This window comes from Zalophus californianus, chromosome 12 (genome assembly GCF_009762305.2).
Source record: "Zalophus californianus isolate mZalCal1 chromosome 12, mZalCal1.pri.v2, whole genome shotgun sequence".
NCBI lineage: Eukaryota > Metazoa > Chordata > Mammalia > Carnivora > Otariidae > Zalophus > Zalophus californianus.
Genome location: NC_045606.1, coordinates 70,150,732 through 70,163,535, shown reverse-complemented (window position 1 = coordinate 70,163,535; position 12,804 = coordinate 70,150,732). Strand labels below are relative to the sequence as shown.

At 34.7% G+C, this 12,804-nt stretch overlaps 1 protein-coding gene and 1 non-coding gene across 2 annotated transcripts in view; both read left to right on the top strand.

Annotated features, from left to right (window-relative positions):
• BMT2 (base methyltransferase of 25S rRNA 2 homolog) overlaps positions 1–12,804 on the top strand; it is a 94,236-nt gene that overhangs the window by 37,055 nt on the left and 44,377 nt on the right. The gene's annotated exons all lie outside the window — the stretch shown is intronic.
• Positions 184–317, top strand: LOC113912090. The gene has a single exon (XR_003516710.1). It is a non-coding gene; the product is annotated as a small nucleolar RNA SNORA31 (small nucleolar RNA).

Below are 12,804 nucleotides of genomic sequence, written 5' to 3'. Positions count from 1 at the left end.
AAACATTGATAAGCAACACACTTCTAATTAACACACAGGTCAAAGAAGTCATCTTAAGAAATTTCAAAATATTTCACACTAAATGAAAATGTATCTTACCAAATTTATGGGATGTAATGAAAACAGTACATGGAGGGAAATTTGTAGTATTCAGTGCATATGTTAAAAAAGAAGAAAGATTAAATGCATCCGTTTGACAGACCTGGAGCAGTTCCTGTCTGCTGCTAAGGTTTCCACTACAGATGCAAGAAAAAAGTGTCCTCGTGCTTTCTGTCTGTCTCATTATGGCAGTCAAGATTGAATGGGGGAGTACAGGGAAAAACCAGAAGAATTTCTGCAACTCAGAAGTAACCTTGTCAACAATGAAATCTTGTTTTACTCCAAAAAAAAAAAAAGAAAGATTAAAATCAGTACTGTAAGCTCCTACCTTAGGAAACTAGGAAAACGAGAGCAAAATAGATCCAGAGTAAGCAGCAGAAAAGAAATAATAAATTAAGTTACGGCAGAAGTCAATGAAATTGAAAACAGGAAAAGAGTAGAGAAAAGCAGTGAAACTGAAACTCGTTTCTTAGGACATTAATAAAACATAAACCTCAGACCGTGCTAACCAAGAAAAACAAGAAAGAAGAACACAAATTACTGATAACAGAAATGAAAGAGCCACCATCACTACTGATCTCATGGACAGTAAAAGGATACTGTAGGAATATTATGCCCACAGATTTGATAACTTAGATGAAATGGACCAATTCCTTTAAAGACATTATCTCCAAAACTCACCCAAGGGGAAAAAGATAATCAGAATAGGTCTATACGTATTAAGGAAGTCAAGTCAATAATGAATAGCCTTCCAAAACACAAAGCACAAGGCCCAGTTGGTTTCACTGATGAAATCTACTGAACACTTAAGGGAAGAACCGATACCAGTTCTCTGCAGTCTGTTCCAGAAGATAGAATCAAAGAATACTTCCTGATTCGTGCTGTGAGGCCAGCAGAATGTAGTTTAAGACGCTGAGCCAGTCTTCCAGTTCCCTATTCTGTGGTAAAATTGACGTGTTCCTGACTGACTGTATAAACATGATTAGATAATGACTGTATTATTATCTGTATTTGGGGGTTAAGTTATGCTTTAGTTGCTTGTGATGGAAACAAATCTGAGGTGAGAAAGAGACTGGAGAATTCATCTAGTTGTCTCATGATGTTTCTTTTTAATATGATCTTTATAAGAAAACATCTACCAATTAAAATTGTAAAACTGTACTTCTGCATATAATTACTAAATATGTACTAAATTTTTTTTATTTTTTTTATTGTTAATCACCATACATTACATCATTAGATTTTGATGTAGTGTTCCATGATTCATTGTTTGTGCATAACACCCAGTGTTCCACGCAGAATGTGCCCTCTTTAATACCCATCACCAGTCTAACCCATCCCCCCACACTCCTCCCCTCTAGAACCCTCAGTTTGTTTTTCAGAGTCCATCGTCTCTCATGGTTCGTCTCCCCCTCCGACTTACTCCCCTTCATTCTTCCCCTCCTGCTATCTTCTTCTTTTTCTTTTTTCTTAACATATGTTGCATTATTTGTTTCAGAAGTACAGATCTGTGATTCAGCAGTCTTGCACAATTCACAATGCTCACCATAGCACATACCCTCCCCAGTGTCTATCACCCAGCCACCCCATCCCTCCCACACCACCACCACTCCAATTATGTACTAAATTTTTTGCTCCCCACCCACTGCCCCCTTTTTGGCCAAGTTCATCAAGTGGCTTTTCAATAAGTGAACAACCAAGCAACATTGTTTGAAGTCATTTTGGGCTAATGTTAGTTTTTTCTCAAGTACTTTATTGGTCAAAGTAAAGAAATTGAGAGGGCTCAATAATGTAGACTTTATAAGGACTCAAATATAATGCCCTGTTTTTGAAGGATAATATGGTGGAAAGATCTTGCTTTGTATACATATTCTTTTTAAGTTTGGACATGTAGGTTTTCTTTCTCACGGTTGTTTCATCTCAGAATTAAGCATCTCTTTTTGCTTAAATTTTTATGTTCTTGGGGTGGATTTCCAGAAGCAGATTTCTGGGTTGAAGAGTTTGAGTGACTCAGGGCACTTGTACATATTAATGAATTTCCAGAAAAATGATACTAAATCCATTACTTTTAGAAGCATAAGTGCCCACTTTGCCAAAACTCATGAGCACTGAGTATTTCTATTTTTTTTTTTAACTCTTTATTAATGTGATGGAATAAAATGGCATCCTGGGTTAATAGGCACTTCTAACAGATACATAAAATAAAACAAAGAAAGGGAAATCATATTAAATCAGGAAAATAAAATTCATTCTATGAAGTTCTAGTACTTGACATGGCATTGAAACCTGGCACACATACTGTCATTATACTTTCCAAAAATAATAAAGACTATTAATTAGATGGTCTCTGCTGAACCAAGAATCTTACTATAGGCCTTATCTCCATTCTGCCTTAGAATGTAAGATATTGGCCATATAAGGTTTGTGACGGAGGTAATATAATACTAAAGAAGACCGAATTAGACATATTAATGCCAGTTTGGAGGTTCAGTTTGTAACAGTGATTTTGAATACCATTTTAATATTCTCTTTTTTCCTTAAGTTTTAGTTTAGTTTCTATTCAGTTTTAGCATTCATTGATTTTATTTTATTGGGCTTTTTTTTAATTTTTTATTGTTATGTTAATCACCATATATTACATCATTTGTTTTGGTGTAGTGTTCCATGATTCCTTGTTTGTTCATAACACCCAGTGCTCCATGCAGAATGTGCCCTCTTTAATACCCATCACCAGGCTAACCCATCCCCCTACCCTCCTCCCCTCTAGAACCCTCAGTTTGTTTTTCAGAGTCCGTCGTCTCTCATGGTTCCTCTCCCCCTCTGACTTACTCCCCTTCATTCTTCCTCTCCTGTTATCTTCTTTTTCTTTTTTCTTAAAATATGTTGCGTTATTTGTTTCAGAAGTACAGATCTGTGATTCAACAGTCTTGCACAATTCACAGTGCTCACCATAGCACATACCCTCCCCAATGTCTATCACCCAGCCACCCTATCCCTCCCACCCCCAACCACTCTAGTAACCCTCAGTTTGTTTCCTGAGATTAAGAATTCCTCATATCAGTGAGGTCATATGATACATGTCTTTCTCTGATTGACTTATTTCACTAAGCATAACACCCTCCAGTTCCAGCCACATCGTTGCAAATGGCAAGATCTCATTCCTTTTGATGGCTGCATAATATTCCATTGTGTATATATACCACATCTTCTTCTTAACTCTTCCCCTATCTAACTTCCCTCATCTAGATAGTCACCAAGCCTTACTATCAGTTCTAAGTTCTCAATATGCTTCAGTCTATCTCCTATCTCTACTCTCATCTCTTACAAGGGCTATTGCAGTAGTCTCCTACTTCCAGTTTTTCTCCAATTCATTCTCCACGGTACAACTTGAGAACTTTTTCTGAAACACAAACCTGATAATACCAACTCTCTCACTTAAAATTTTTCAGTGATTTCCCTTTTCCCTTGAGACAAAATCCGAACTGCTAACATAACATAAAAAATCCTCCATGATTGACTTTTGTCTCCCTCATTTCTCAGTACTTTTTCTTTTTAACTATACAGCTCAATAATATTGATCTCCCTTTTATTCATGTAGAGTTCCAGCTCCTTCCTGGTGTTACTCCTTCTGCCTAGAACATTCTCTCACAACCCGTCACCTCAAAATTTGCTGTTTATCCTTACACACAGTCTTAAACATTCACCTTTCTCAGGAAGAACTTCCTTTACTCCTAGACTTGGTATCATTAACAAGGACAACACACTCCTCTAACACAGCAGATCTCAAAGTGTGGACCATGGATCTCTAGGAGTCTCTGAGGCTTTTTGGGAAGAGCTGTGAATTCAAAATATTTCCATGTTAAGATATTTACCTTTTTTACTGTGTGGTCATTTGTACTTATAGTTCAAAAGTAATGGTGGATAAAATTGCTTGCATCTTAGCACTTAAAATTAAGCAGTGGAACCAAAATATGTTAATAGTCATTGTGTTCTTTACCATGCCCTAAAAATTTTCAAAAAAGCCCAGTTTCACTTAAGAATGTCATTGATGAAGCAGTGAAAGATATAAATTTTATTAAACTGAACTCCTGAGCAGTCGTCTTTTTAACATGCCATTTAATGTGAAGTAAACAAAAAGTGCTTCTGCTGCATACTAAAATAAAGCCATGATGTCGTGATGATTATCCAGCTATTTCTGTTTAGCCAAACTTCAGAAATTTGCAAAAAGGGGGGAAAAGGGGAAAATGATTCTTCTCACTACTTTTGGAAAATAGGGGTTTTTTTTAATGTATATATGATTTTATTGCTATTTTTATGAGTAAATTTAAAAATTCTCGACTATAATTTCTTTTTTTTTAAAGATTAATTTGAGAGAGAGCATGCACGTGTGCTTGTGAGTGGGGGGGAGGGGCAGAGGGAGAGACTCTTCAAGGACACTCCCCGCTGAGCTTGGAGCCTGTTATGGAGCTCAGTCTCAGGACCCATGGGATCATGACCTTAGCTAAAACCAAAAGTCAGGAGCTCAACCGTCTGAGCCAGCCTGTAATTTCCAATACAGTTAATATCAATAAATACAACCCACATAAACAACAGTTCTTTGGGGTATTCAGTGATTTTTAAGAGTACAAAGGCATTCTGAGACTAAAGTTGGAAAACCCCTCCTCTAACAACACATTGTATTTCCCTGATTCTGTTCATGGTTTGTCTTTCTGTGAAGATAACATCCACATTGCTTTGTGGGTAACTCAGCTCCTAGCATAGGGTCAACACATATTAGGCCCCCAATAAGTACTCATTAAAATAATGAATTCAACAAGCATATGTTGATTATTATTTTGCATATTGTTGAAAATATGAGTCTGAAGTAAGAAAGGAATTCAAAAATCAGAAAATAGATATAGAAGTCTCATCTACATTTGGGGATTTTTTTTGACTGATGGAATGACATGATACTATCTGGATATACAGAATATCACCAGAATCAGTCTGGAGAAAGATGGTAGAGTAAAAAAAGGAAAGAAAAAAACATTAATTATGGAACTTGAGGGATGTTGAGGGATGATGTTCACGTATAACAGGAATGAAAAGGAAGTTGCAGTGAACATAAGAGTTCACAAGGGTAATCAACAGTAGGATACAGATTAAGAGGATCGTTCATTGGAAGTTTATACTCTTAAGTGTGAAAGTGAGTAGAAAGGTTAAGATAGGATAAGTCCTTAGGGAAATTCAGATCAGTTCTACCCAAATCTATAAATTTTTTTGTTATCTTGAATCCCTGAAATAAGAATTTAACTGAATTTATTTTTAATGTAAATACAACAGCATTAACAAAATTAGGGAATGGAAAAGAGAGTAGCACTTGGCTAAAGCCAAGGAAGAGAAGATATGTGTGTGCGCACACGCGCACACACACGTATAGAGTTGGGTGGGTTGAAGAATAAATCATGTTTTTAGTGCTACAACTTTAATCATCACCTCCTTATCCTTAGGAGGATCACTTTCTTAATAAAAAATTTCCTATTTAGTACTTCTCCAAAAGATACTTTACCTAAAAACTCTGCTCTTATTTCCCATCATTTGTAGATAGGTCTTTCTGGTCCTTAATTTTTTCTTTAATTTCTTAAACTTAGTGATTATACTCAGAGAATGGATTTTCCATTAGTTCATGCTATCCTGCCTAGTTAATTGGGATACCTTGATTTCTTGGTATTAAACCTCAGAAAACATTTACTAATTTTATATGAGATATTGGAGAGTGATGCTACTTATGTTTTGCCATTTTTTTTCTAAATTACTTGCATTTTGATAAATGTAACTCATTCCTTATCACAGCATTTTGTTATGAAAGTGTCAAAATATTGCTGTGGCAACTGTCATGATTAAGGATAGTCCTATGCAGATTTTTACTAGTGATGCCATACCTATAATACCAATTTTCAGAGATTTTAGGTAAATCTGGATATATTTCATGCTAGAGTATACTGAACATAGTTGGATATGTCTAACGAAGACAATGAAGAATCATACTCAGTTATTAAAAGGGAAGGTCAGGACAAATTTAACCTGGTGGAATGCTTAACCATCAATTTGTACTATAATTTTTATTTTGTTAATACTGCCTGTTATAAATAGGTGACCATATGCCCTGGTTTGTCTTGTACAGTGCTGCTTTATGCTTATTAATAGTGTTTCCTTTTATTTTCAGAAGTATCCAAGTTTGGACTATAAACTATATGGTGATCCTACCTATAAAACAAGGAACTGATAATATAACCATAGCTTATATAGAAATATACAATAAGGAAGGCATGTGATGTGATGAACACTGGGTGTTATATGAAACTGATAAAGTATTGAACACTACATTAAACACTAAAGTATTGAAAATAATGATGTACTATAAGTTGGCCTAATTGAATTTAAATAAAAGAAAGAAATATACAGTAAGAAGGAATAGATTTAGAGAGCAGACAAAAGAGATAAGTAAATAGACATCATGACTTAGCTGATGACTTCACTTCTCCCAAGCAGTAAGAACTGGGTCATTTTGTTCATGGCTTAGAAGAGCAAGCGAACAGAAAAGGTAAAGACTAATGGAATTAAAAACAGACATTCAGTCTGAAAATCTGTAATTAAAAGGCAGAAATACTGGTGACCAGTAGAGTGAGGCATCATGTGGCCTCAGCATTCAGAATACCTGGGCAGGTATATTTTCAGTCATTCAAGAAAGTATTTGTTGAATGCTACTTATTTCTAGCTCTCTGTGCTAGGTAACATGGAAAATAGAAAAAGAAATATAAGACTTTTTTAAAAACATAACATAATACTAAGATAAATATGTAAAAGTACTAGGTGGCTTAGTTTACATTTAATTCTTCAACTATGTATTTCTGTATTTGTTACTCTTGGTTGCTTAATAGCAAATGCAGTAGTTTGCAAGTGTAAGGTGTTCCTAGAGCAAAGCCATTATTTTCCATGTTTTGCTTTTAAATATTAATAATACTTAGTAGTCAAACTAATGGACTTGTTTGCATTTTAATTTAAACGAAGTTCTTTTCTGAGTGTAGGAAAAAAGATCTTGTGCTTTTGGGAATCATTATGTCTTGTTTTATAATTTATCCATCCAGGAGTATTACTCAAAAAAAGTCTTGATATGCAAATCATATTACCGTAGCAAAGAAAAAGATGTGGAACAGATTAATTTTACTTAGACTCTAGTGTACTAAGTGGCATTATGCCTGTAGACCTGTAACCTCTCTGTGTACATGTAATTCTTTTTCATACATGAAGAATTCCTGAAAAATATTTAAATGAGTCCAATGAATTCATATAAAAGTTGGATAGCTATAAATGGTCTTTTATTCCCATTCCCTTAAAAAATAAAATTCTAAATTATACCTCATGCTCTAACAGAATTAGTGACAGTATATTTCCAGTATACCTGTTCTTTAATAATCATAAAATCAAACAGTTTAATTTAAACTTTTCAATTATATATCCAGTGGGTATAAAATTAGAGGTTAAAAATTCGCTAAGACTGATAACTTAGTTCCTTGTCAAGTCACTGGTATTTTAATTTTCCTGTCATTTGCATGAAATACTGGACAGTGCAATAAATTGTTTAATTGACCATGGCATATGTAGGGGAAAACATGAACCCATTTTTAAATACCCTCACCTGGTGTTATTTAACAGTTTCCCTACTTTGCTTACAATCTCATTCTTTTGAGAAAGTATAATTGTAACGTTTGAAAGCCGTGGTTTGGAGGTAGAAGGAAAGTATGGATAAATTTGAAGATTGCTGTTAATTGTAAAACAAAGAAGGGAATTTTAAAACTCTTTTGAGATCTAGTACTCGTGCCTGGACAGGATCTATTGTTTGAGACCTAGAGGAAAGAATAAGGTTAGTGTTTTTGGCTTTCTGAATTTTCTACCTTGAAGTTTATGGGGAAACTGCTATTTAAAGAGATACAATTGGAGCTGAAACTCTGTAATCAGCATCAAGAGCCACCTTCTTGAGTTTCAGCCTACTCCTTACCTGACCTCTCCTGTTTCACCAGGCAGCAGCTATTGTAACCACAGGTGGTCGACCACTGGATCTCATTCCCTTCCTTCTCTGGCTCTCTCCATTCTCTGTGCTTCAGTTGGCCCTAGGAGACTAATTTACCTTTGGATCTGCCAGAGTCAGAGCTGGCTTCTTTAGATTAGCCAGTGTTGCACAGAATTCCGAAATGGTTTCCCTGCACCAAATTTAATAACACATTATGTACTAAGTTTATTCTTATTATACTGACAGTAGCCAAATTCATCGTATTAGGTAACTGTGCATGGAGGCCAAAATGAATACTTCATTCCTCAAATCATATTATTTCTGATTTTTTTGAAGTAGTATTCTTCATTTGGTACTATATATTTTTATTTTATTGGGTATATTTCCCATTCTTCAGTTGTCACTTATAGAAAGACATGTGAAAATAATTCATAATACATTTTAATTATATAGCAATTACTAAATTATATTCTGGCTTTGTAAATTTAAGGATAATAACTGGCTTGTTTATCACTGACACCCATAGAATACATGGCACATAAATACACAGTATATATTTGAATAAATAAAAGAAAAATATGAAAACTGTTGAATAATCTAATATAGAATGTTGGGGGATAATTGCTTTACTTCTAGAGAATGTTTTAAAATTAAGAACATGGCCTTAAGAACTTAACAGATAAAATATAACTTCAAGTAGAAGTCTTCTTTGAAATATGTAAGTTGTCAAAGAACCTTGGATTCTTTGCCACCTCAGTTTTCCAAAGAAGTAGTTTTTAGACTTAAAAGAAATATTGTTACATGCGTTTTTATCTAAAGCAGCAGTGATTGAGGTCATAGCACAAAACTTTTAAGCTATAAATGTAAGCATAGAGTAGTCAAGTATTTCGGAATGACATTGTCTACCTAATTCAGTCTCTAAACCTTTAGGCAGTGTTTATTTGCTTTAAGAGGAAAAGCCTGTTTCTCCCAAGATTGGATTAACTCTAGGTTGAATACATATTCTCAAAGGTAGAAACAATTTTCCAAAACGTGGAAAAGTCTGTAGTTTGACAGAATTCACAGTATTCAAGTAAATTAATTGACTCTATCATAAAGTCACAAGAGAACCTGTGTCTGGAGACACAATCTGTGTCAGGTTTTCTTAAGGCCTGAATAGTAGTTGAGAACTTAAAGTATTGGAAAATTCTAAAAAGCATTAAGTTGTTTACTTAGTTACTGGCCCAAGGGGCATCATAATCTTCCTCACCGCTATAATTTTACAAACCATTATCCTAGTGTATAAAACTCCATGAGCACAGATACTGCACCTGTTTTATTCTCTGCTATAATTCTGGGGCCTAGCACAGTAGCCTTACATATAAAGGAATGTAGTAAAGGAGTGAATGAGTGAATTCTCTGTTAGAAGGGACTGCAGAATTAATTTTAAGCAAAATTCTCCAATAGTACCAATCTCATGATTAACAAAACTCGCTGACTTTAGAACATAGAGATGACTTAATTGAAATGGATATTGAAGGTTAGAAATGGAGAACTAATAGTACAGTTGACCCTTAAACAACATGAGTTTTAACTGCATCGGTCCACTTACATGCAGATTTTTTTAAATAAATACAGTACTATAAATGTATGTGCTCTTTCTTATGAATTTCTTAATTACATTTTCTTTTCTCTAGCTTACTTTATTGTAAGAATACAGTATATAATACATATACAGAATACATGTTAATTAACTATGTTATCAGTAAGGCTTCTGGTCAGTAGTAGGCTATTAGTAGTTAAGTTTTGGGGGAATCCAAAGTTGTATGTGGATTTTCAACTTGCAGGGGGGTTGGCAACTTTAACCCCCATGTTACTCTGGGCTCAACAGTACTCTGTTTCATTTCCTTTGTTTTCATCCCTAGAATATTTTTTCAGTTCTGAATATTGCATAAGATAATGTTGGCCCAAAGTATTTTAGAGTAGTATGGATCCATAAATGCATCAGATTATAGATGATCCCAAGAAGAAAAACAAAGAATTAAAATGTTAGAAGTAGACTGAGGTTTTAAAAAGGGGATGGGGGTGTGCTTTCTGTCTTCAGAATACATTGGTGATCTAATACCTCTGTACCACTTGACTTCTTACCCTTGTTAATATAAGACAGTATATCCAGTTTCAGCCAATTTGTATTTAATAAACATCTTGAATAAAGATGAGATCAGTTCAAGTAATTGCTAGGGAACTAGGGCCTCATACACAACAGTGAAGAGGAAGAAACAAAAAGGGAAGGGGAGAATTTTTCAAAGCATAACAGATTAGAGACTTTAAGAAGATAGAAGAAGGGTCAAATGTATAATAATACAATGTGAAAGAGAAAAGACCAAGTAAAAAGCGACAAATGATTCCAGAAACGTAGGCATATTTATTGTAGGGACAGTCTTATATATACATCTGTAAAAATTATTAATAATTATGATGAATGACCCTATTGTCAAGAAAAGATAGTGTTCACTAAGTCATTTTTTAAGAAGACAGGTAAGTCTGTAACAACTCTTAAAAGATTTTCATTACAGGGGCACCTGGGTAACTCAGCAGGTTAAGCGTGCAACTCTTAATTTCGTCTCAGGTCATGATCTCAGGGTTGTGAGATCAAGCCCTGAGTTGGGCTCCATGCTCAGCAGGGAGTCTGCTTGAGATTCTCTCCCTCTCCTTCTCCTCCTGCCCCTCTCCCTGTTCCATGTGCTCACATGTGCATGCTCTCTAAAATTAAGTTAAATCAATAAATCTTAAAAAAAAAATTTTCCATTACATAAAAAATACATTCTCACTCAAGCACTAGATCTTTGCCCTTAAAGAATCACAAAATTGTGAGTTGTTAAAAAGTACTGAAGTGATAAAGAAGATGTGGAGCATACATACACAATGGAATATTACGCAGGCATCAAAAAATGAAACCTTGCCATTTGCAACAACATGAATACAACTAGAGGGTGTTATGCTAAGCAAAATATGTCAATCAGAGAAAGACAATTATATGATCTCACTGATACGCAGAATTTAAGAAACAAGGCAGAAAATCATAGGGGAAGAGAGGAAAAAATGAAATGATGAAACCAGAGGGAGACAAATCATAAGAGACTCTTAATCAAAGGAAACAAACAGGATTGCTGGAGGGGAGAGGAGTGGAGGGATGGGGTAACTGGGTGATGGACATTGGGGAGGGTATATGTTGAGCACTGGGTATTAGATAAGACTGAGGTGTCACAGACCTGTACCCCTGAAACAAATAATACATTATATGTTAATTAATTGAATTTAAATAAAAAATCTTTTAAAAAAGTACTGAAGTGTAGGTTGTCAATAAGTTGTTTGTAAATAATAAGATGAAAAAGTTGAAATAAACAGTATTTAGAAATACCTTATTAATTATAATAGCTTCCCTGTCATGTTAAATGATATCTTAAGACACAGTCACTTAGGACAAGGTCATTATTGAATATAAATCTGCATGTCAGTTAACATTTTGCCAGATCTGATATAGTCATTTTTTGCTTTAGTATTGCTAAAATATGTTTTTACTAGGAATAGAAATGTCAGATCTGTTGGGATTTTTTTTTTGTAATTCCATTGTATTTGCATTTTTCCATTATCTTCAATCTTGAGTTTCTTTGCCAGGAATCTTAATAAACTACTCTTTCATGAGGCTTAGTTTAAAACTAGTAATTCAGTCTATCTATTCACTCACCTGGGAGCAAGGAAGCTCAGGATGTGTGCTTTGCTGCTAGTGAACAAATAGTAGTGATAATGCCAATGTCATTCCTCCATGTTTTGGAACTCCTCCTCATCCCTCAAGTAACCCTACACAACAATAGGAAGCTTGATCACTAAACACAGAGACTCTGTGGGCTGTGTATTAGAGTTCTCCAAAGGAACAGTCTGTGTGAGTATGTATATAGACAGAGAATTTATTTTAAGGAAATGGCTCCCATGATTGTGGGGGCTGGCAAGTCCAAAATCTACAGGGTAGGTCAGGAGGCTGGAGACCCAGGCAAGAGGTGATGTTGCATCTTGCGTCTACAGGCAGTCTGGAGGCAGAATTTCCTCTTCCTCAGATAACCTCAGTCTTTTTCTATTAAGGCCTGCAATTTACATGATAGAGGATAATTTGCCTTACTCAGTCTGCCAATTTAAATGTTAATCTCATCTTTAAAAATACCTTCACCGTGACATCTAGACTGGTGTTTGACCCGAATACCTGGTTACTGTCACCTAGTCAAGATAACATAAAAATAACCATCACAGAATGTCAGTGTCAATTCATGTACCAGTAAAGCTTAATTTCTTAGTATAGAAATAAAAATCACAGATAAATAGAAGTTCTGATACTGGCTTCCTATACTGACAGATGATTTTTATATTTTCTCTACTTTTAGGAACACTGTAGTGGGTGTCCTTTACAAATAGCCTTAATTGTTAACACTCAAAGAAAATACTTATGAATGTTTCATTAAGTATATGGGCTTTCAGAAGTAAATCTCTGACATATAATAAAGCCTCATTAATTTTAAATTCATGATTATTAATATCTCATGAAAAATTTATCTTTGCTGTAACTAGGATTTTTAAACAAATTAATGTAAGTATTACAGTTGGGATATTTAAACATTTAAGAA